Source organism: Bidens hawaiensis, unplaced genomic scaffold (genome assembly GCF_021521415.1).
Source record: "Bidens hawaiensis isolate Kalapana, Puna unplaced genomic scaffold, B.hawaiensis_p1.1 tig00020770_1, whole genome shotgun sequence".
In the NCBI taxonomy this organism is placed as follows: Eukaryota; Viridiplantae; Streptophyta; class Magnoliopsida; order Asterales; family Asteraceae; genus Bidens; species Bidens hawaiensis.
In genome coordinates this window covers 26,581-41,367 of record NW_027493193.1, presented here as the reverse complement: position 1 = coordinate 41,367, position 14,787 = coordinate 26,581, and the positions used below count along the sequence as shown (strand labels likewise).

Below are 14,787 nucleotides of genomic sequence, written 5' to 3'. Positions count from 1 at the left end.
TCATCATTTCACAGAAAACACACAAACACAAATATAAGACCGTTTCCATTGAGAATTGACAAGTATGGATCGGGTATGCATTCCCAAACCCATACCCGGCAAGCAAAGCCTATCCCAAGCCCGTCGGATAATTATCCGTCAGGTATCAGGCATACTTGTGTGTTTCAGGTATACCCATTTATTTAGTAAGAATAGCCGTCGGGTCTACGTGGTCAGTTCAAATCTCGTTAGGTATGCATCGGGCTTTGAGTGACAAAATATAAATAATAAAATAATTAATTAATAACAACTAATTAAAAATGATTGCAATGATGTTAAAAAGCAATGACGCAGGTGGCTAAGTTTTCTAAACTTGATGCTAACTGTTTGGTAAGAGATTAGCAACTGCATAATAGAGTATTGATGGTGGTAACAAGAAACATGAATACAACTACATGTTAATATTCAAATTTTAAAATTGAGTTTGAAAAATTAACTGAGAATGCATTTTGGATGGGACGATGAATAATATAAGGAAAACTAAATATAAAAAAGTGTAAACTGAATATTAATCAGCAGTGGTGCAATGTCCCGAAAATAGATGTTGGTTCGGTTCAAGAAATTCTCAGGGTACATAAGAAAGTTCCGATGATTGAGCACAAGAGGAGCATGGTGCGGTCAATAACAGCAGCCTCTTGCCAACTGTTTGTTTTTAAGCTACCCGATTACCCCAAAAATGACTGACTGGTGACTATAAGTTGGCAGGAGCAACTTGATTACCTCACTCCCAGCTGTCATTCAAAAGCACCAAATATGGGCTAATTTTGGAACATATTCCAAGCTCATTCATGGCAGTCTCCAAGAAGGAAAACTAGTCTATAAATAAGTATATTAAGTTTCTTGATTAATAATCTTGTCGATATGTACATTAAGCTCAACTTATTAAACGAAGCACAGACATTGTTCGACCAATTGCCTAAGAGAAAATGTAGTCTCTTGGATCACCATGATAGCTGCTTTCACTAATGCAGGAATGAATGATGAGTCCATGAAGTTGTCGACTTTTGTGCTCAGAAATGGTGTGTGTCCTGTCCTAACATTGAACGTGAACACAACCATATATTTATTCATGTCTAAGACGCCAAGCCTAACCCAAACACCTAAAAGTTGTGTAACCAATCTATCCAAATAAAAAAAGTTATAACAAAGTTAGTAAATGTGTTACATAAGTTAGTAAATGCAATCAACGGATTGGCGGGTGGACCTCTATAACTAAACTGGTTAAACATGTCACAACCTGTTTATTAACACAAAGCCTGACTAATTCTAATCATACACCTGCTTCCCAAGCTAAATATACATTTAAACTATCTTCCAAACTAGAACCATATCATTTCTAAACAGTAACACAACGGAAGTGAGATCGAACCAGTTTACCTCAAATGTAATGTTCCATGTAGCCGGGCCCGTTCTTTGATGTTACAGCTTTGACCATTGTTATGTTGCTAAATTGAATGTGATTTGCATAACTTAATGAACAACAGCATTTCGTGTAAGAGAACAATGGAAAGTGTGATCTTATTTCATTTACAGGGGAAAGATCCTCCATGATTTTATTGCAAATCTGCCAATAAAAAGCGAGAAATGTCTAAATGTTACAAATTTTAAATAATCAATGCATAAATCATTTTCTGGCCATATTAACATTCATCGAATGCTTTATGCCTGAATTATGCATTTCTAACAAACAGAATCACAGATAGAACGTCATGAGCGTCTCTTTATAACTCATCTTTTGTAACGTCATCATTCTTATTCTCAGCAACAAACGATGCAAAATCTTTAAGTATAGATTCATACACCTCAATCCCTTTCAGGTACTCTTCCTTGTTCAGAAACTGCAACAAAAAAAACACTCCATTAGCTAACATTTCGCATTCCTATTACTTTGTTTGACCATGGTATATAATAAGAAGCTGACCTCATTATGATCATGAAGAAGTATAGGAGTGTTGGCCATTGGAGAGAACCCGATTGCAGGCACACCCTTCAACCGAAAGTAACGAGCATCAGTCGAGGCAGGAAAGATCTCTGGTTTCCCAAACGTCCTACCAGCTTTAAGTATAGCTCCCTCTAGCAGGGCCCACCACGGGTTTGACCCGTCATGAGCCGTCAATTTCGGGTTTCCATCTTTGTCATATACAGACATCTTCTGCTTAAACTGCCCACGCAAAACACAGTTAAAACTTAAAACATCCACAAAACAGAATCATATAATTTCTAAACAGGTATAACAAATTTACCTCATATGTCATGTTGCGTGAAACCGGGGCCCATTCTTCTGCAATTCGTCTCTCTAATGAAGCTTCGTCAGCAGTTGGTGGGACCCTGATGTCGAAACCTGCCTGGGCTTCGGATGGCTGTAGGTTCATCACAAAACCCTGATGCGAAAAGATGATTTTCATTTATTATTATCATTATAATTAATAACTGTTATTATTATCGTTATTAACAAATTTAGGGGTCTGCAAAATCGTTCCGGTTCAGCTATGGGGGCTTAATCATAACCGAACGGCTGGTTGACCACAGGTCAGTTATGGGTTGGTATCGGTTAATTGTCCAATGTATAATTTATGTTTTTTTTCCTATATTCTAGTTTAAATTAGCTCGTTTATGGTGTTCCAAGCTCAATTATGAAGTTTCGAAGCTGAAATATGTTGGTTCCGAGTTTGGTTATTATGTTCTAAGCTATGTTATAGACAGTTGCAACATAAATTTAAATGTTCGAAGCTGGAATAGAGGTATGAAATAAAAAATAAAAAAAAAAACTATAAACATACAAGTTTCATATCGGTGTCGATTAAAGTCGGTTAACAGAGACACATTAACCATAACCAAAATCGAATGGTCATTTAATCCTATTCACTTAACCATAACCGTCGTTTTGTTGGTCATTGTTAATTTCGGATAATGTTTTCAGTAAACTATTCAGTTTCAGTTATGATTCGGTTTTTTCTCACCCCAAATTATAATCATTGAATAGGTAATCAGATTAACCAAAACCAAAATAACAACAGGAAAGGAAAGATACTTACAGTAGGAGAAGGCGTCCCAGCTTTAAGAAACACCATATTAACCGAAACAACTTCACCTTCAGCTTTAAGACCCGCTTTGACCAAGTCAAACTGCGAGGCCCTAAACCTCCTAACACTCTCAATACTCTTCAACAAATTCTCCATGGCCGTATTATCATACAGCTTCGTCCCGTGGCCCGGCGCTCCAGTCGCCTTAATCACGAGCCACATCGGACACCGCTCTGCGTAAAACAACCGATAACTCTCCTCGGGAAGCCAACCCTTCATCCAACACAACCCCCACATTCAATTCATCAAACACCTCCGACTCCACAAACCTCTCAGCCCCATCATGCCCGCCAATCTCCTCGTCCGGCACAAACAAAACATAAATGGTTCGCAACGGTTTGAAATTATTATTAGCCTTGAGCTTCCGAATGGCTTCGAGGTACTGTAACCCGACACACTTCATGTCCTGGGACCCACGTGCGTAAATGTTGTTGCCTTGGCTGTTTCCGGCGAAGGGAGGGTGGTCCCACTTGTGGGGTTCGACTGGTACGACGTCGGTGTGGGAGTTGAGGAGGATTGACGGGAGGCTGGGGTCTGGAGGAGGATTAAGGGTTTGTTTTTGACGAATTCGATGGTTTGAGATTGGAGTGAGAGTGGGTTGGCTTGGCTGAGGATGAAGTCTGCGGCCTCATGGTAGGTTGGAGATGGGTGGGCAGTGTTGATTTGGAGGTATTGTTGGAATCTTTGGATGATTTGATCGTCGGCGGAGAGTGTGGTGGTGAGGAGGGTGAAGATGATGATGATGGTGAGTAGATGGAGGAAGGCGTTGAAGTCTATCGGCATCTTGTTAGTGGTGCCACTGACTGATCAGAAAATAATTGTTGGTTGCCCACACACACTCTTGAAATCCATACAATCTCGTATGACTCTTATACGATCGTATAAGACTGCAGCTTTGTCAGATTCTTGCGGTCTACGATAGTATGGACACTATATGATGGTATAACTTGTTTATTTTTTTTAACAATCTGCAACTTTCGTATGAACTTTGGGTTTGTGTGTTTTTAAACAAACAATTATACGATCTTTTTTAGGATGTGTGAGTTTTGAGAAAGGGTATAACTTTGGGTAGATGCATGTGTTAACTACCCGTTTATTATTCGAAACTTTGGATATAACTTTTTTAAGAAATTATAACTTTAAAAGGCTTAAACTTTTATAATGTATAACTAGTTTCTTGTCTTGTTCGTTCGGCGCGAGACCCGTATATTTAGAAGGAAAACTTGTAGCATAAACCCAATTTGCTAAACTAATACTATACCAATTAATAATAAATGAATTTATATATATAAATAGTTACACTAATATTTTGCCATAGAAAGTCTTGGAAAATGGGGTTGGGCAATGTCACACCCCAACCTATGGCGGAAATGCCGGGGCGCGAACTGATTGTCACAGCTCACAAAGTTACTATCATGCAACATTATAAGTTTCAATATCTATTTAATAATTTCAAATAAAACAATTATTCATTACAATATCTCAAAACAAACACAAATCAAAATTCATAAATAATATTTCTCGTTAAGTTTCTTCTAGCATAAGTCCTTAAACGATCTTCTACTTCAACTACATCATACGATAACTTGCATATGCGTTGAAAATAAAATAGTTTTGTCAACACAAGGTTGAGTGAGTAAAACACCAGATTTTCATGATTTTATATGATAATAAATAAGATAGCAAATTGTGTCAAGTGAGATAAGCAATTTAACCATAGCATATAAACAAATCAATCAAACCATAAAGAAAGGGCTAAACCGCTGCCATGCGTATGGGCATTGGTTACCAAAAAATGAGGTGTCGGTGAAACCATTGTCAATGCGTCGGACGCCGACCACTACGACGGTCGTATGATCATACTAGACTGAGATTATGTTGGACTTCTTCGAATGCGGAAGCATAAAAAGCAAGTAAGCATATAAACAAGTAAGGTATAAATTGTTAAACACGAGTGACATCAGTTCAAGTTGAGTAATATATAGTAATAAAATAAATAGAACACATATGTCCCCAAAACGGTTAAAAATGAGTTAAAACGGGGGGGGAGTGAAATACTCACCTGATCGGATGAACGATAGATAAATGATGATGAGAAAAGTAAACCCTTCGGGATATACCGTCAATGATTCCTAATTAAATATAATTAATATAAATTAATTAATAATGAGTCAACATGTATAATGAATTAAAGGTCCGATGTGATTCGAGTTATGTATGTGATTAAGATGTTTATTAATTAATCGATAGATAGTTAAGATATAAGATTTGTTTGTAATAATAAAATATAAATAAATAATTAAATATACCAACTAAATAAAATAGTTTAATTGAAATATACCTTTAATTATTTAAATAAATAAGTTACTAAATAAATAAATAGTTATAATAATGTGTAAATAATTAAATATAGTTAGTACTAAGATATAAATAAATATTTTGTTTAGATCTTTTAACGAAAATCTATTTGATACGCTTATTATTAATACATACATATATATATATATAAACAAGTTTATAAAGACTTTCAACGATGACGAAACGTGAATCAAAGGGTAGGGTTTTAAATAAAAAAAGAATTTGATTTACTATTATTATCAAAATATACTTATAACGCATACATACATACATATCATGTATATATATATACGTAAACAAAAGATTTTAACAAGGTTTGACAAAAACAGTAAACTCCAAGATATCGGTTTTTAATAAAATAATATTTATTCTATACATAATACTTAATAATTATACATCATTAAACCCTAAAACAATATATAGAAAAGAAAAATATAATAAAATAAATAACAAAAACACAGTCGCATCCAGGAGGCTTGAACCCGCGCCCCTGTGGCCGACTCAAGTACTAAACACGCATAATAACCTACCAATTGAGCTACAAAATCAGTTGGTTACAATCTGAAAATAAAACTTTAAATACATTACTGATTAAAAACCCCAAATTGATAATAAACCCTAGAAATCCCAATTGGTTAATTCATTAACAGTTGGTTTAATTCACATTAGGGTTAATGTTAAGCACTGAATAACGACCAATAATCATAAATAAAATACCAGTTGACGTTGTGAATCGATGGTCAACGGGGGAACGGAAAGCTGACGGCCAAACATCGTCTTGTTCGTCGAGTTGCAGGGTGATATAAATCAATTAAACGTAGGGCTAGGTTCGCGAGAGTATGGAGATGGTTTCTTGTTATTTAATTGTATTATGATTATGTGTAAATGGTCTAACCCGAAGTTGTTATAGAAGGATTGTTAAAAACGTAAACACGATCAAATTGTTATTCTTATTACCCAAATTGAATTGTCGGTATAGTTTGGAATACGCGTATCCACAATTTACCATAATCAATTCCATGATTAGGACGAACATTGAGGTGCAAGTAAGCCAAAACGGGTCACGGTTTATGATGTGGGTCGGATACAGGGTATGGGTTGGATGTTAGATCTGGGTAAATCAATCAATCAATCAATCAATCATGCCCAGTAAAAATCCCACCGACAGCAAAGCTATAAGTAGGGTCTGGGGAGGGTGGGATGTAGGCACACCGTACCTCTATCCAAAGGAATAAAGAGGTGGCTTCCAGAGAGACCCTCGGCTCTAAGTACATGTGTATGAAGCAAAATAAAGAAAAATAAAGCAAAATAAAGGAAATCAAAGTTTAACAGTTATATAAAAACTACTACTAATTATAATAATACTAATAATAAGATCACAGTTTAACAGCTATATAAAAGCTAATAATAATTATAATAATAATAATAATATATGTAAGGGAAATACCATTATGGTATGTGGCCTAAATAAGTTAAGTCTAAGCCCTAAGGTATTCAATTCTCTCTAAAAATCCTTAACTTTAATTCTACTTATCCACGAATTCCTATCCTCAACCATGTCCTCGGAGAGGTTTAGGTCTATCAAATCATGCCTAATCCTCTCATCCCAAGTCAATTTCGGTCGTCCTCTACCCCTCCTCCCCTCTGTAGTAATGTTTTCTACGGATCTGGGTAAATAATATATATAAATTATATTTGCAAAAAGGTTCCTGGGGAAAACAGATGGAAACAATATATATAAGTTGTAAGTCCTGTAACATTCGTTACTTTTCAAACCCGAAAACCCGACCCATTTTCAATTTTTGGTTTTATTCTATTTATATATATATATATATATATATATATCAAATTCGTTTATGTATTTGTATTTATGTTCGTTAACCGACACATTTTGATGCTTCAATGTATTCGTCATTATCTTTCGTTGATTTAATAATAATTACGACGTTTTATAATCATTATTTGTTCAAGTTCTATCTTGTGTGATTCACTAACGAAATTCCAAGTTCTAACATGTTATTTAATCGAATTCCGAAATATTCAAAGTTTAATGCGAAAATAATCCAAGTTATAAACTATTATTTCTAAAACAATATAAAGTGTAAGGTTCACTTAGTAATTTAAATCTTATATTTTAAGTTTTTAAAGTAATTGAAAACATGGAGGGCCAGAAGTGTAATTAGTTCAAAATAATAAAAAAAAAAAACTAAATTTGCCCAGCCCCCATCCTGTCTCCCTCTTCGGTTTTCCGGCGAAGACCTCCGGCGGCCGTAATTCGGCGCCGGAGAAACTGAAACATCGTTTTTTTAACTTTCCATCAATTTGTTAATCCATCCTAATCGACATCTCCACTAACGCTAAGCATTTATACACGAATAACTTCACCATTAAACCACTAATTAACACTAATCAATCGATCGGAACCGCCACTAATAATAAAAAAACTCTATTAACACGAATTAAACGCCATACGTTCCAATTGACACTATATATAGCCCTTAATCCTTCATCTAATCTTTTTCGAATCATCAAATTCAGTTAATTTATACTCTAAAATCTCTAACTAGTTCACCCAATACCGTTTTCCGGCGACGCCCTATACACCCTCTATCCGGCACCATACGAGGTATTTATTATATGGTTTTGATTCGTTTTTAGCCGATTAACAAAACCCCTAACCTTAATTAGACAAACATAGAACAGTTTAGAAGTATTGAACATCTAGGTTTTCATTGAGGAAGAAGATGGATTTCTGTAATAGTATATATAAATTAATTCGAATACATAAATCATAAAACTGAGTTGGTACAGTGGTTAACTTGTGGAGCTGGGACCATGAGGACCCGGGTTCGAATCCGGGTCAAGACATATTTTTGTATTTTTTTTGTTTGGTTATAATAAATCTTTTATTATCTATACTAAATATATATATATATATATATTTTTTATGAAATTTAATAAATTAAATAAAGTTTCTTTATGTTAAATAAACATTAGTTTTAAATTACGTATATCGCATTTCACCTAAAAACCCGACTTTCGTTCCCGTTAAGTTTCGTTAGAAAACCCGATTAATATTATATTAAAATACCATAGTTTCGTTAAACTCTTTAATACGCTAACATAGTTATTTCAAGCCAAAATTTCGTTAAAGATCCATAATTCTTAGTCGTTATAAATTTTCAAACTTGTCAAGTCTTGTTTAAACTCGTGAAACATATTTTATTTATATATATATACTTTCGTTCGTAAAACTTTAAACTTTGTTAACTTATTCGTTGTTCAAAATAACACATACTGTTAACATCAAAATCATATAAATGTTATAATATTCAAACTCGATATTAACCTCGTAATTTATTATTAAAATATCAATTCGTAAAAATTTGTTAAAGCTTAACAATGATATTATATTATTAAAACTCCATAATAAAACATACATGTAAACACTTCTAATTTCCAACAAATCGATTTGATTACTTTTGTAAGTTGTTGGTTAATATTTTGTACTTTTAATTCTAGTTCGTGAAGTTCATTTGCTTCGGTTCCATTTACACGCTTTTGGTTTTATTTCAAGTTTGTCTTCAACTTCAAGGTGAGTTTCTCACACCCCCTTTTTACCTTTTTTAACTATTTTGGGGGGTAACATATATATCCTATCAACAATTCAATTTCGTTTATTCATTATTTACAAACTACAATTCGCTACATGGACTTGTGTGTTTACTTGTTACTTGCTACAAATTACTTGCTCATGGATTACTTCAAGATAGTATGATCATACGCCCCCCCCCCCCTCTGCACTCAATACATTTGTTGTTATGAGTGGAAAAGGGCCTCATTATCCGAGTACGTTGGTGCACAATCCCAACTGGAAAGGACCTTACTTGCGCTTATCTGAGTACGCTGGTGCACAATCCCAGTTGGAAAGGACATTACTTGCTCATTTACACTTGTTCATGGAGTTGTAGATTTTTATGTACTTATATCAAAACTTGTGTGAACTCACCAACTATTCATATAGTTGACCTTTATTTTATATATATGCTACAGGTACCTTATTTAGAAGATGTTGCCGTGACAAAGACATTAGTACTTAGGTTATATTAATAAATGGTCAAGATGTTAATTGTTCTTGTATTTTTTTGTATTTCTTGTTACAAACTTGTGTACTTTGTGTGTAAATTAGTTAATGATAATATTGTCATTTAATAGTGTCACATGTGTTTTGGGCAATCTGTACGTCACACTCGGCGTATTCCACTTTAGCCGGGGTGTTACAGATTGGTATCAGAGCCGTGACTATAAGATAGGACATTAGACGTAGTGTTCTAGTTAGTTATAGTATATTTGCTTAATTGCTTAGGTTGCATAATTAGAAATTATGTGGGCCTTATGTGATTGTTCAAAGCACTTAGTTGTTACTATTATACTGATGATTCAATTACTTCAATTACACAAGCACACACAAGTCCAAGGCTTATGCCTAACGCAAAGATTTTCAATTTCAATAATCAAATTTTCGATTTTTGGTTGTCCGATATTTCTTCCTCTTAAAGATGGTTCGTTATGGCAGGTATGTAGTAACTGTAAGGGGGACATGCATGTTTTACGAATTGTAGCGAATTGTATTTCTTGTATTTTCTTGTATTTCAGAATTATGGATCTTTAACGAAATTTTGGTTATATTAATAAATGGTGAGTTTCTCACACCCCCTTTTTACCTTTTTTTACTATTTTAAGTTGATTCAATTATTTTAAGAATTGTGGATCTTTAACGAAATTTTGGTTATATTAATAAATGGTCAAGATGTTAATTGTTCTTATATTTTCTTGTATTTCTTGTACTTCTTGTTACACACTTGTGTACTTGGTGTTTAAATTAGTTAATGATAATATTGTCATTTAATAGTGTCACATGTGTTTTGGACAATCTGTATGTCACACTCGGGCGTATTCCTCTTTAGCCAGGGTGTTACAATAAGTTACATTAAATTTTGATAAAGCCAAGAAATTTTAAGACTACTTTTAAACGTAAAGATATAAGTATTGAAAGTTGAAGAAGGGGTATCTTATAAATAGCTAAGGTTATTGAAGGTAAAGAAATATGATAGGAGTAGGCTTCAATAAACAATCTATTTAATCAAAAGAAACTTTATTTACTGGATAGATGATAAATAGTCAAATACGGAATAATTAAAGGCCATAAGGAGGCGTTACAATACGTAATTAAGAAAAAGACAAATTAAGGTAAGATAGATAAAGGGAATGGAAAAGGTCTTCATGATCGTTGAGTAGCTTAATTAGTGTATATTGAGGCACTATGAGGAGTTGCATTCATAGAAGTTGGAGCAGTCGAGGTAGATTGGTTTGGGATAACCTGAATAACGTGAGCTTGAACAGTTTGTAGGACGGTTGTTTGGTGGAAATAAGTCTGGTAAACTTGAGATTGTGGTTGCAGGGTTTGGTAGTGTTGGGTTAAGTAAGGTTGACCTTGATTGATGGTAGGAGCTTGAGAGACATGAGGTTGACGGATTTGAGCCTGGTGGGCATGGGTCAAGTGGTAGGGTATAGTCGTAGATTGGGCTTGATGAGCTTGGGTAAGTTGAGGGCATGCATTATGGAGGTGATTTGCACAATGGTAGCAAGCACGGGTATTTAGAACATCGGGTTGAGCAAGAGGGGTAGATTTTTGCGGAACGGCTAATTCAGTAGGCGGGACACGGCAGGTGTTAGCAAGATGGTCATAACGGTTACATTGGATGCAACGACAGATAAGGGATTATACAAGTGACGATAGTTACAAATGGAGCATAACGGAAAAAGACAGAGGTAAGGTTTCTTGTTTGAGAAGACTTGCGAGTGGGTAGGGTTTGTTGCAGCAAGATTCTTACGTTTCTTGTTGTGAGGATGAGTGGAGGTAAATGGTTTGTAGTCACCAGTGGAGGAATTTGTGGGAAAAGTTGAATAAGATGCATTGATGTCCTGAATTCGGGTCACTATCCAAGGGATCGTAGCAGCTATCTCTTTGGCGATACAGGCAGCCATACAGTGGTTGGGAGAATCAAACGATTGACGTTGAGGATGATGGTGGTTTCTTGAATGAGACATTTTATGAGGACCAAAAATGAGGGTTTATAAGATGAGGGATAAACTGGGGAATCATAAGAATAGTAAAATGTTTAATTATGTGAAAATAATACTGTTTTCTTAATAAGTGAGGAATTGCGTCATGAGGATTAAAAGTAAAAGTTTATAAGATGAGGGGGTACATTGCGCAAATAGTTATTAAATGAGAGGTCAGGAAATAAACTAGGAGTACAGTATTAAAGAAAGTTGAATTTTGAAAAGATAGATTTTATTGTATGGGCATAATCACGTTAGCGCCACTTAGCTACAAGGGGTTGCCAAGTAGTCTAGGATTTAATAGAATATCGTTAATTGCATTACGTTAACGACACCTTGCTACAAGGGGATGCCAAGTAGTCTAAGATTTATAGACTTCCACCAACCAAAAGCAGTAAACACATAGACAAATAAGCATAGAACACCAAATCGAGCAATTATTCAAGTAAGGTATACAATCACGTTTGTGGGTTTAAGATTCAAGTAAATAAAGCATTTAGTTTGATAAGTATGAAATGTCACCCCAAAACGAAAGATGGAAAAAGGGGTATGAAAGTACTCACCTCGATTGATGAACCGATAAATAAATAGATAAATAAATGAAGCTCGAACGGTAAACGAACAGATCCGACTTGAAACGATAAACACCTTAGCTAAAATAAATAATGTAATATATATTAATGAACTTGAAACCATAATGAAATTATATTGGAAATAATGAACGATGGAGTTCGGTTGTAAATCGGACCACCGGTTAATTTGTTAATGATTAGGGACTCGTACTTAATTGATAATTTAAAATAAAATACTATTATTTTATTGGCCCTTTAAATAACTAAACCAATATCAAAATAGAAACAAGACGGGTTTTAAATCAAGAGTTCGGTTTTCATAAAATGAATTGATTATAAAGTTTATAATAATATCATTAATGATAAGATAGTAATGATAATAATAATGCTAAAAGATATGTTGGATATATATATATATATAGATATAGAAGATAATGATGCTATAATAATAAAAATAATTATTATTAATAATACTAATATAGTATAATAATTATAACAATAATAATTATTATTAATAATACTAATATTAATAGTTATAGAATAAAATCTTGGTATTAAATTTTAAGGTGTTGTTGATAAAAATAGTAATAATAATAAGTAATATTTATAGTAAATAATGATACCATACCCGATGTTGGTTCGATTTTTAAACGAGTTATCAAAATAACTATATTAATATTATTGCTAGTAATAAATGATAAAATATCATTTTTAAATAGATAATAATAATATGACTTTTAATAATATTAATAACCACTTTAATATTTATAATAATGATAATAATAATAATAACATTAATGATGAATACATATATTAGTAAGTTTAACATAATAATACTAATAATAACCGAGATTTGTTAAGTGTAAAAATAACATTAAAGCCGGTCTAAGATGAGACCGGAACCCGAGACCTCTAGTTTAACAATTTATGTACAAACTCAACCGAAAATAAACCAAGGTAAACAATTGTTAATAAAAACCATAAGAAAACTTGATATATCTATTACCCGATCGTTCATCTTTTACCCAATTCAAAACAAGTCAATACCCAAATCAACCCGTTTCAAATAATATAACCCACAATATAACCGATTTTTAACGGTGTAAATCTTACAATCTCTATACGAAAATAACAATACCAAAACTCGAATTAAGTTTACCTATTAACTGTTCACTTGTCGAAACTGCCGGAGAGAGGGAGAGAGGCGGCTGAGAGAGAGAGAGCCGAAGAGTGAGAGTGAGAGAGATAGCGAGATAGAGAGAGAGAAGAGAGTTAGACTGAGCCGATAGAGAGAGTAGATACGGAGAGAGCTGAGGCAGTGCGTGGCGGTACACCGGTGGCCGGTTTTTCGGTCACCGGAAAAACGTGTATGGAGAGAGAGCTTGCCGGAAAATCATGGAAGGGAAAGAGAGTGGTGGTGGTGGTTGCGGGTGGTGGTTTGCATACCAGAAGGAAGAAAGGGACGGCCGGAGGTGGTGGTGCGGGTGTGGTGGTGTTGGCCGGAATTTGGAGAAAAAGATGGGGGTGCGGCTGGGTGAGGATGGAGATGGTGTTAAGGCTAGGGTTTGGTGAGTAGCCGGAGGACGAAGTCGCCGGAGCCGAAAAAAGGGTCGCCGGAAATCGGCCATGAGGGGGGGGTGGCGGCTGGAAGAGTTTATATTATGAGTTAGGGTTTGTTTCTTTTATAGGTAGGTTATAAATGTTACGTTTTTGGCTCCTCAAGTTTGGTATTTAGTTACAATAGGTTTAAAACTTGTATAACTTTAAAGAAATCCACTTTAGTCCCTAACGTTTACTTAACCGAGCTTATAAATTAAATTATAAATAACTGTATTTGACAAACCTCGCACACGCTAGAGTTATATTAACAATGGTTTGATAATTTGACGGTTCGGATTTACAAGCTTAACCACCATTACGAAGTATAACTCATTAAAATAAAACGCAAAAGAAATCGACATGTTACAAAATGATTACCAAATGAATATAACCGAAACCCAAAATTGACGAATGTCACAGTATCCCCAACTTTTTGGAATTTTCGTCCCGAAATTAAAATAAACTCAAAGAAAAAGTAATTATTAATGAATATTGTCTTTATTAAGATACTTGCATAACCAAATTTTAAGCAAAAGAATAACGTCAAATCTTAGCATGACACGAAAAACGCTACAAATGAGAAACATGATAAAGGCACTTATATATAGGAAGTACCAGCGGCGTATCCACCTTGCTCTTATCATAACTCGCGTTTCTACCGTCTTTCCGCTATCATCCTCGGACCTGAGTTATCACACACAAATGTACTTGCTATGGCTTCCATACGGGAATTTCGATAATTAAGTGTGCACCCAAAATTATTTAGATAGTCGTATGGTCTACATGGTTCGTCCATTGTGTGGTTTAAGGAAACATATTTATTTTGAAATATTTAACATAGATGTGTAAATATATTTGTTGAATTTTACCAATATTGACAAAACAGTACTAGCGGTTGAAAATTTCGGTATTGACTTTTTAATAAGTAGGAAAATGGGATACATAATTGAAGCAACAAAATTCGATGGTATAAATCGAGGTGATAACAACAGTTCGCTTGAAATAAGTAC

At 34.3% G+C, this 14,787-nt stretch overlaps 1 pseudogene across 1 annotated transcript; it reads right to left on the bottom strand.

Annotated features, from left to right (window-relative positions):
• Window positions 1–1,557: 1,557 nt before the first annotated feature.
• On the bottom strand, window positions 1,558–3,905 carry LOC143561670 (uncharacterized; annotated as a pseudogene). Its single transcript, XR_013140354.1, has 4 exons — window positions 3,075–3,905; window positions 2,283–2,420; window positions 1,961–2,200; window positions 1,558–1,877 (listed from the first exon to the last, which is right to left on the bottom strand). The product of XR_013140354.1 is annotated as an uncharacterized LOC143561670 (transcript).
• Window positions 3,906–14,787: the final 10,882 nt, after the last annotated feature.